An 11,364-nucleotide genomic window follows, 5' to 3' on the forward strand; every position below is an offset into this window, starting at 1 on the left:
CGCGCCCGAGCGCGCCGCCCGCCGCCGCGCTCCTCCGCCTGCCGCCGCGCTCCTCCAACTGTCCCGCCGGCCACCGCTCGCCGTCTCGTCGGGCGCCACCGCCGCCGCGCGCCCCGGCCGCCGCTGCCGCGCGCTCCGGCGACCGCGCCCTCCGCCCTCGGCCCCGAGCTCTCCTCCTCCAGCCGTCCTCATCTCCCTCCTCTCCAACTCTTGCGGCTGCTCCGGCCATCATCGGGAAGCATGCCAGATCGGATCTGAGAACCAGGGTTGACCTCGTTTTCCCTCTAAGTCTGCATATTTTCATGCCATATTCATCGTGGCATAACCTTGCACTCGTGGCTTCGTTTTGGGCGTGTAGCATACCGAATTGTTCACCTCGACGAGTACATCATTTCATCTCATTGCATCATTTTCCTTTGAGCTCATCTTGAAGCCCGAAATGCTGTTGGAAGAGGGCTATGTGATGTTAGTTTCAGATTCTTATCAGAACATGCACTTTTGTCATTTTTGCCATGATTGATGTGTGCATCTTATGAACTTGAGCCCTACATGTGATTTGAACTATGCCATGCCATCTTTACAGAGGTGCTTACCATGTATTTTTGTGATCAATATGGTGACTAGCACAAGCATGCAAACTAGGCTTCATGATGTTGCTGATTTTAGTCCCTGTTCTGCTGTTATTTTGATGCCATGTAAACATGATGCTACAGAGAGATCCATGCATATTTTGAGATACTTCAGTAAGGATGTTTTGAACATATGATTATGCTCTATCCATCCATGCCCCTGGTTGCAATTATGGAGTAGTCTAGCATGCCATTTTCGTGCTCTACTTTTGCTACAAAATATTTCCTGGCAGATTGTTTACATGTTCAATTTTGCCAAGGTTGTTGTAGTTGATCCTTGCATGGTATGAACTTGTTCTTGCCATGTTTAGCTTCATAAACATGTCTTCTTGCTGATGCTATGCTTATCTTGTCATGCAATGACTTGTGGTGAGTGAATCGAGCTCGCGAAGGTGCCTTCGTAATTCTGTCAATGCCATGCTCTATTTGCTGAATCTGTTAACGAAACTTGCTATGTTTACATGGGTGCCATCATATCTTCTGGCCCTTTTGGCTCATGGTCACTAAGGGACTTTTGATATATGCTTTGAGTAGAATCATGCCTTGTCTTGTTTTGCTATTATAAGCTCCTGTAGCATGTTGATAACTTGCTCTGAACATTGCTTCCTGATGCTGTTTATGCCATGTCCTAGCTGATAACTTTTGCTCTTTTGCCATGCTTGTTTGAACCTGTTATGGTGTGTTTTAGCCGTAGCTCAGTGTTCCTCTTTTGTTAAGCATCTCCTGTAGATCACTGCCATATGCTTTGTTTGTATGTTGGGGTGCTATAGCATAGTTTCTTGTTGCATGCTAAGTAGCATCGTGCTGTTAATCGCAGATTTGTGTCATTCTTGTTTTGCTTGCCATTTGCAAACCGTGCATCCGTTTCCGGTGATCTTCATATCGATTTCAACCGAAATCACCTCATCTTTCCAGCGGCATACTTGGTTTGCCAAGTTGATGCCTTGTTCATCCTTTTCCTCCCGAAGCACACATACGCATTGCATATCACATCTCGCATATCATGACATGTATTGCATCATGTTGCTTGTGCATTGCACCGTGATTTATTGTGGTTCCTTTGCTTGTGTTCTTGCTTTGGGTAGAGCCGAGAGACGAGTACGTGCACGAGGAACCTGTTGAGTACGCTAACGAGGATCAAGCCTTCGACAACTCTGAGAACCTTGTAGGCAAGATGACCATACCTTCGATATCACTTCTATCTTTGCTTTGCTAGATGCTCGCTCTATCGCTATGTTAGCTCTACCTGCCACTGTTTATCATGCCTCCCTATTGCCATGTCAAACCTCTAACCATCCTGTCCTAGCAAACCATTGTTTGGCTATGTCACCGCTTTTGCTCAGCCCCTCTTATAGCGTTGTTAGTTGCAGGTGAAGATAAAGTTTGTTCCTGGTCGAAACATGGATATTTTTGGGATATCACAATATCTCCTGTTTAATTAATGCACCTTATATACTTGGTAAAGGGTGGAAGGCTCGGCCTTATGCCTGGTGACTTGTTCCACTCTTGCCGCCCTAGTTTCCGTCATACCGGTGTTATGTTCCTTGATTTTGCGTTCCTTACACGGTTGGGTGATTTATGGGACCCCATTGACAGTTCGCTTTGAATAAAACTCCTCCAGCAAGGCCCAACCTTGGTTTTACCATTTGCCACCTAAGCCTTTTTCCCTTGGGTTTTCGCGAGCCCGAGGGTCATCTTTATTTACCCCCCCCCCCCGGGCCAGTGCTCCTTCGAGTGTTGGTCCAACCTGGGCGATGTCCGGCGTCCCCTGGGCAACCAGGGTCTATACCAACCCGACGTCTTGCCCATCTGGTGTGCCCTAAGAACGAGATACGTGCGACTCCTATCGGGATTTGTCAGCACATCGGGTGGCTTTGCTGGTCTTGTTTTACCATTGTCGAAATGTCTTGCGAACCGGGATTCCAAGGCTGATCGGGTCTTCCCGGGAGAAGGTATATCCTTCGTTGACCGTGAGAGCTTGTGATGGGCTAAGTTGGGACACCCCTGCAGGGTATATTATCTTTCGAAAGTCGTGCCCGCGGTTATGAGGCAGATGGGAATTTGTTAATGTCTGGTTGTAGATAACTTGACACTTGACTTCATTAAAATACATCAACAGCGTGTGTAGCCGTGATGGTCTCTTCTCGGCGGAGTCCGGGAAGTGAACACGGTTTGGGTTATGTATGCACGTAAGTAGTTTCAGGATCACTTCTTGATCGCTTCTAGCTTCTCGATCGATGCGTTGCTTCTCTTCTCGCTCTCACTTGCGTATGTTAGCCACCATATATGCTTAGTGCTTGCCGCAGCTCCACCATATTACCCCTTTTCCTGCCTATGAGCTTAAATAGTCTTGATCTCGCGGGTGTGAGATTGCTGAGTCCTCGTGACTCACAGATTCTACCAAAATAGATGCAGGTGCCGAGAATACCAGCGCAGATGGCGCAACCGAGCTCATGTGGGAGTTTGATGAGGACCTTGGTCGTTACTATGTTTCGTTTCCAGATGATCAGTAGTGGAGCCCAGTCGGGACGATCGGGGATCTAGCATTTGGGGTTGTCTTCTTTTCATTTGGATTTGACCGTAGTCGGTCTATGAGTGTATTTTGAATGATGTATGATCTTAATTATGTATTGTGTGAAGTGGCAATTGTAAGCCAACTATCTTTATCCCATTCTTGTTCATTACATGGGATTGTGTGAAGATGACCCTTCTTGCGACAAAACCACCATGCGGTTATGCCTCTAAGTCGTGCTTCGACACATGGGAGATATAGCCGCATCGTGGGTGTTACACTATACTCGATTTGCCAAATTGAGCGTCAGATGTCAATGAACAATGATACATGAATCTGCTACTACCAAAAATGAGGCTGGACAGTTAGCTTACTTGTAAGAGCATCTCTAGCAGAGCTGCTATAATCGACCGGCCCGCAAAATAACTGCCGATATACGGTAACGGGCAGGAAAACCAAGTAGCAGTCTCCCCCATGACCGCAAAGTGTTCGGCACTTTGCTCGCAAGGTTCGATGGATAGTGGGGATGAGTATTTTCTCAACAACTTTTTGTTCATCAGATGATTCGTCGCCGGACGATGAGGATCTTGTGGTTGCTACATTGGTCGTCAATGACCACATTGCTAGGCAGCGACCGAGGTTCAGGGGATCAATCTCGGGCCATGTTCCATCGCTGAACCACAATTGAGAGAGCGGTCATTGCCTGCTTTTCACAAATTACTTTTAGAGCAACCTGCTCTTGAAATCCCATCTATTTTGGTGCTGCTTCCAGATGGCGAGACATGTGTTTAATCGTATTCAGGAGGGAGTGGTATCATATGATGATTATTTTGAGTGCAAGGAGGAAGCCCTTGGTAAGGTTGGTTTCTCCTCTTATGAGAAATGCACTACGGCTATTCTTATGCTTGCATACCGAATTCCTAGTGATCTTGTGGATGAGTACATCCGCATGAGTGAGTCCATATGCCTCTCATCAATGTACATGTTCTGCAAGGCCGTGGTGGCAGTGTTTGGCCCTGAGTACCTGAAAGAACCAATGCCGCAGATACAACCCGATTATTAGCGATCAATGCAGATAGAGGCTTTCCGGGAATGCTTGGTTGCATAAATTGTATGCACTGGAAGTGGAAAAAAATGTCCATTTGCTTGGCACGGGCAGTACAAGGGGCATGTGAAAGGTTGCGCCGTAATACTAGAATCAGTGGCTTCACAAGATCTTTGAATTTGGCACTCTTTTTCGGCGTGGCTGGTTCTCACAATGACATCAACGTGCTTCAGCATTCTCCAGTGTTCGCAAGGCTTGCAGAAGGCCACTGCCTAGAGGTCAACTTTGAGATCAATGGCCACCAGTACAACAAGGGATACTACCTAGCTGATGATATTTATTCTCAGTGGTCAACTCTTGTGAAACAATATCCAATCCAAAAGGAGAGAAGGGACATAGTTTTGCCCAATCACAAAAGAGTTCTAGGAAGGATGTGGAGCGTGCTTTTGGTGTGTTTCAATCTCGATGAGCTATCGTTCGACACCATGCACTGACATGGAGCATCGACAAGCTTTGTGAGGCGATGACCGCTTGTGTGATAATGTACAACATGATAATATAGGATAAGCGTGATTACATCATCTACGACCAAGGGTTCCAATTTCAGGGTGAAATGTTGTGCCTGAGCACGAAGAACCGTCAACGTTTGAACAATTCACCCAGTTTTATCATGAAATGCGTGATTGGCAAACTCATATGCAACTCCAAAATAACTTGGTTGAGCACATGCGAAATCACATTGACAACCAGTAGATATATCCGCTCATTTTTTTTATTTTCTTTTGATGTATCGTGACAATTTAAATTTGGCTATAAACTTTGTGTATTTTATTGTGCACCGGCAACGCATCCAAAAAAAGACCCGACGCCATCATTTTGCCTGACCAAAGGAATAAAATCTAGACAAAACGGATGTCAGTCTGGATGACATGTTGGAGTTGGCCTTGCAGCTGCGGCGGCAAGGGATGGTCAGATTCAACTGCAGTCTGTGACAGCATGGATCAGAAACAAAGGCTCGAAACGCACATGGACATTTCTGCTCCCTCTCCACTATTCAAAGAGGTCTCCTCCATTTCTCCAGCATGCTCGCAAGATTTGACTTTTGCCTACATCAGGCATTGATGATCTAGTTGGACAATCCATTTTTTTTAATTTCGAGTGATACGAATGTGTGGTCATCAGCAACGTTGCTCTTCTCTTCTCACGCAGGGGACGCGCTACATAAACTAACTACAGGGAGTCGCCACTTACACTCCCTGCCTTTTCCCTCATCGATTCCCATTCCCTCTTCTCCGCCCGCCATTGAATTTCTCACCTCGCAGGAGCAGGAGCACAATCGAGCCACTCGTCTTCCTCCCCCGCGGTCCGCAGTGGTCGCCTACTTCCTTCCTTAGTCTTGCTCCTGTCCAGGCTCGTTCGTGGTTAGCCAGATCTGGTGAGGCCAACGCCATCCAGATGCAGGTGCTTGCGGCCGTCCCCTCGTCGTAGCTCCGCCATCCCCTCACCGGAGCCACCACCGCGCCGTCCGACGAATCACCATTCGTCTTTGAGTAGGAACATCAGGTAAGGTACGTATTGGTCGGCTACTAGTATCTCAATCCAAAGGTTCGGGTGTACTCGGCTGATTTGGCAGATGCCAATGGGTTTTGCAGCTACTAGCTAGAAATGAGGGCTGAACGCCGACCGCTCTGTCTATGCACTCGGTTGCCCTTCTCTGACTGACTCTGCAATCCTACCTCTCTGCAAGAGCTCAAGTGTCAACACCTACTGCTGGCTAGTGTAAGTGAACCTTTTCCCTTTTTGGGGGAAAAGTAGGATTGCTATTTGCTATAGTAACTAACTGCGAGCGCATTCCTCTTCCCGTGTTCAGCGGGATCTCAAACACATTTGTCAGCAGGGGGTGTGAGGATGAATGCGGCCATCAGTGCGGCCTTGTCGGTGGTAGGCAAGGCGCTGGCCCCTGTTTCGGATGGCTTGTTGGAGAACTGGGCGGCCAGCAACAGTCTTGGCCCCAACATCAGCGCCCTCAAGGGGGAGCTGCTGCGTGCGCAGGGGATACTCTACACCGCGCACGACAGGGACATCACCAACCCAGCACTCAAGGAGTTGTTGCAAATGCTGCAGCAGCTGGCGGACGCGGCAGACGACGTGCTTGATGAGCTGGACTACTTCCACATCCAAGACAAGCTCAACGGCACCTACAATGCCGTTGATAACCATCCCAGGGGCTCCATCCATAACCTCGGTCTCAATGTGCGGCACACCGCTAGAGCGGTTGCCAACAAATTCAGGCTCCCCTCATGCTTGCGTGATGCTAGTGGGAGTGAGCTTGACGACCAAGAAGATGATGAGGCACAAAACCTGCAGTTTAATCGTGTGGAAATGTCTAAACAGATGGCACACATTGTACAACAGCTAGATCCCATTTGTGCTAAGGTGAAGGAAATTCTTGATCTAGAGCTCCGCAAACCTACCCAAGGCAGCATTGCTAGAAACAGACTGAAAACTACCCCAGCAATAATAGAGCCAGAGTTGTGTGGGAGGGATACCGAGAAAAAGAATATTGTAGAGGGCATTACCCATGGAAAATATTGTGCCGATGGACTCACCATGCTTCATATTGTTGGCCCAGGAGGTATTGGGAAGACGACTTTGGCACAACATGTATATCAAGAAGTGAAGAGCTCTTTTGATGTTATGATTTGGGTATGTGTGTCTCTGAGTTTCGATGCAAATAAGTTGGCACAAGAGATTGTGAAACAAATCCCAAAGGTCCATGGTGAGATGAAAAATACTATTGAGGAAGAGCTCATCGAACAAAGGTTAAAGCATAAGCGGTTCTTGCTGGTCTTGGATGATGTGTGGACATATCACGAAGATGAGTGGAAAAAACTGTTAGCTCCCTTCAGAAAAGGAGAGGCAAGAGGTAATATGGTTATAGTCACTACTCGCATTCTAGAGACCACAACAATGATAAAAACAGTTGATTACTCGATAAACCTGGGTCAGTTAGAAACTGAAGATTTTATGCATCTATTTGAAGCATATGTATTTGGTCACCAACAGTCATGGAAAAACCATCCTGGATTGCTTGATGTTGGCAGAGAAATAGTGGTCAAGTTGAAGGGTTTTCCTCTTGCAGCAAAAACTGTAGGTAGATTACTAAGAAACCAGCTTACATTGGACCATTGGACAAGAGTTCTGGAAAGCAAAGAATGGGAGTTTCAAACCAGCAACTATGACATTATGCCAGCTCTAAAGCTTAGCTATGATTATCTCCCTTTCCATCTACAAAAGTGTTTTTCCTATTGTGGTTTGTTTCCTGAAGATTATGAGTTTGGTAGCAAAGAGTTGGTTCACTTATGGATAGGGTTTGATATTCTGGATACATGTGATCAAAGGAAAACACTTGAAGATGTTGGGCTGTGTTATTTAAATGACTTGGTTAATTGTGGTTTTTTCAAGAAGAATGGAAAAGATGATGGCAGCCCTTGTTATGTTGTGCATGACCTATTGCATGAGTTGGCAGTGAAGGTTTCATCATCAGATTGTCTTACCATATCTAGTTCTAATGTGAGATATGCACAATCTTCCCCGTCTGTTCGTCATTTGTCTGTCATTATAGATGAGAGAGATGTCAATGATAAAATGACCTTTGAGGATTTTAAGAGGGACTTGAGTACATTACATGAAAAGCTGAAAGTTGAAAATCTACAAACTGTGATGTTATTTGGAAAATTCCATGGAAGCTAAAGACTTTCGGTGATTTGTTTGCAGAAGCAAAATCCATTCGTGTTATTCTTTTGTCTGAGGCATCTTATAATTATAGTCTGGAGGATGTGTTCCGCGGCCTTCCGAGATTTGTCCATCTTCGCTACCTAAGGATAACGGGATATCTTGCACAATTATGTTTGGACAACAAAATACCAAGATTTTATCACCTGAGGATCCTAGATGTTCAACGCTGCAATGTCCACATTGGTGTTCTCAGAGCAATGAGCAACCTTGTAAAATTACGCCATTTTCTTGTCCAAGGCACCGGTTTTGAATTAAGGCAGATAGGACAATTGATAGAGCTCGGTGGGTTAATGAGAATACATAACATTGAGAATGTTGAACGGAAGGAAGAAGCAAATGAAGCAAAACTGATACGCAGAATCCACTTAGAGAAGCTAGTATTACAGTGGGGTACTTATGGACATGATATACATTCTGTGCAAGAACATATTCTTGAAAGTCTCAAACCTCATTGCGATCTCCTAGATCTGCACATTGGAGGGCATAGAGGCACAACTTGCCCGTCATGGCTTGGTGGGAAACTCTCGGTTAAAAATTTGGAATCTCTTCGTCTGCATGATGTAGGTTGGACAATTCTTCCACCTCTAGGAGAGTTGTGGTCTGTTGGTGAGCATGGTGAAGAGCATCAAAGTTTTATCCCAAGTCAAAGCTTTCAAAATCTGAGAAGGCTAGAATTAGTTAAGATACCAAGGTTGAGAAAATGGGTTGAAAATAACACTTGTCGTTTGTTCCCTCAGCTAGAAGTTCTCATTGTTAAAGATTGCTCTGAACTAGTGGAGCTGCCACTTTCATGCTGTCAATCAGAGCAAGAGGCGAACATGACCTGGTTTCCTAGATTACAGGAACTTGAGATTACAGAATGCCCAAAATTATTGTCGTTGCCTCCTGTCCCTTGGAACCCTGCCGCATGCTCTGCCAAGATAGAGCAGGTAGGATCTGGTTTAAAACAGCTGAATTACTCAAAGGGCTACAGTTCGGGGGCAAGTTTAACAATTACGGGTAAGGATGGTGAAGATGGCATGTTCTGGAATGTGTTGGCATTCTCTAAGCTAGCTGATATAAAAGTGCTGAAGATTAGGAATTGTCCTCCTCTGCCACTGGATCACCTCCAGAAGTTAAAATCTCTGAAGTCGCTCGAAATAGATTACTCGGGTAATAGCAATGTCTTGTTGCAGACTGACAGTGAGAGTGATATCATATATGAGTTACCAATTGAACGCCTCAGGATTAGTTCTTGTGGCGCTCGTGAGAAGGAATTGACACAGTTGCTTTCTCATTTCCAATATCTCAGCGAGCTGGGAATAACTGATTGTGAAAAGATAACAAGTGTTGGTGTGGTGGAGCAGCAGCAGAGGATAAGAGTAGGGGAGGAAATAGCAGTGGGAGGAGAAGCTGGACTTTTGCTCCCGTCTTCTCATCTACAGAAATTGGACATCTATCCATAAGTTCGCTTCAAGACCTCCGTTCCCTCCACATACGTGGTTGCCCCAAGTTCCTCTCATCATGCACATGGCTTCTCCTTACCCATCGCTGCCTCACAGAACTATACATTCATGACACCCACAAATTATCCGCCAGTTTGGAGCCCACACGGATGCACACATACTGCAAACTTCAGAAGCTAGACACAGATGACCTCACAGGCTTCCTTGTTGTGCCCATCTGCAGCCTCCTCTCCTCCTCCATCACCTGTTTGTACCTTGCTCGCGATCATGAGATGGAGCGCTTCACTAAGGAGCAAGAGGATGCCCTTCAGCTCCTCACCTCACTTCAGGTGCTTAATTTTGTCGAGTTCGACAAGCTGCAGTGCCTCCCAGCAGGACTACATAGACTTTCCAGTCTCATGACATTAAGGATTTACAGCTGTCAGGCCTTCCAGTCGCTGCCGGAGGACCTCCCAACTTCTCTGCAAAATTTGGTAATCCACTTCTGCAATTCCTTCAAATTGCTGCCCAATGTCAGCCTCCCAAATTCTCTGCAAAATTTAAGGATCTGGGGCTGCCATTCCTTGGAGTCGCTGCCCAAGGATAGTCTCCCAAGTTCACTGCAAGACTTAACGATCGGTCTTTGTGACGCCTGGAAGTTTCTGCCTGAGGATGGCCTCCCATGTTCTCTGAAAAAATTACATATTCAAGCCTGTTGCCTGGAATCGGTGCCCAAAGATATTCTCCCAAGTTCACTGCAAGAATTAAGGATCCGTTTTTGTCCCGCTCTGAGATCACTGCCAGATAGCCTCCCAAATTCCCTGCGAGTTTTAGATGTCGACGGTGGCAACAGTGAGGAGCTAATGAGGCAATGCCGCAAGTTGAAAGGAGTCATTCCAATAATCAAAGACTAATACAAGGTAACATACACTTTTGTACCCATCATTTCCCTTGCATTTCCTAACCTCCTAAGAAGTCAAAGCAATTATTTCCTTTTTGTCTGTCTGATCGGCAGTCGATCTGTGTATTCCATCCTGTACAAAACAAATTGGTTAGTGCATGCAGAATCATCCCAATTCTCTAGTTCCGTACACATTAGTAGAAGTGTAGTCCACAATATGTTCCGTACACTGTTCTGTTAAGATTAGTGAAAGGAAATCAAGCTCGCCGGTAATTAGATTAGGAAAGCAAAGTTGTTCTAGGTGTCATGTACGAGTACTAGTCCTAGTTCGGGTAGGTATGCTAGGTTAGCTTTGGTTGTGTCCGTGTAGGACTAGGGGTCATACACGTATAGGGTCAGGTTGTCTGGTCGGTCATGGCCTCGTGAAAGTGGTATATATATAGACAGCCCGGCCGTGCATTTTGTAACACGGTGAGAAAATGAGAAAATAAAGAGAAAGAAGGCATGACAAGGGCCCTTGGCTATCAGTTTTTCGTGTGCGTATTTGTCATGTGTTTTGATGTGATCGATCCTGTAGGGTAAATATCCAACAGATTTGCACCGTGTTTCTTCTACCTGGCACTGTACTGTGTGCATATTTTTAGTTGTTCTGGACTGCGAGCATCGGAGTTGAAGAAGCTATTACAGAACCAACTTTCTCAAATTCTTATTTTTATCAATGGTCCTGCAAGACTTGGTCCTTGATTAAAAGTGTCATGTCTTTATTTGCTTGTTTAGTTCTGCAAAGTAGTGACAAAGCAGTTGGACCTTATTCTCAGAAAAATGGAAGTCTACTCCCAGATAATGCATTTGTAGTACAAAGTTGAGTCACTTATTTTGGGACGGAGGGAGTACTATACAATTGGATAACATGGTTATTGTTGGAACCGTCTGTGTCACCTTCTTAAGTTTTATAAACTGGAATCACATTGTCGCGTGAGTGCTGCATGTAATCTGTCCTTTCTTATTTCAGCTCCATGTGTACTTTGGTTGGGGTACCATCTCTGCGAAATTGG

The 11,364-nt window shown here is 45.7% G+C and overlaps 1 pseudogene; it reads left to right on the plus strand.

Moving 5' to 3' along the window:
* The first annotated feature begins 6,063 nt into the window (after positions 1-6,063).
* Positions 6,064-9,573, plus strand: LOC119366203 (annotated as a pseudogene).
* The last annotated feature ends 1,791 nt before the right edge of the window (positions 9,574-11,364 follow it).

Source organism: Triticum dicoccoides, chromosome 2B, assembly GCF_002162155.2.
Source record: "Triticum dicoccoides isolate Atlit2015 ecotype Zavitan chromosome 2B, WEW_v2.0, whole genome shotgun sequence".
In the NCBI taxonomy this organism is placed as follows: Eukaryota; Viridiplantae; Streptophyta; class Magnoliopsida; order Poales; family Poaceae; genus Triticum; species Triticum dicoccoides.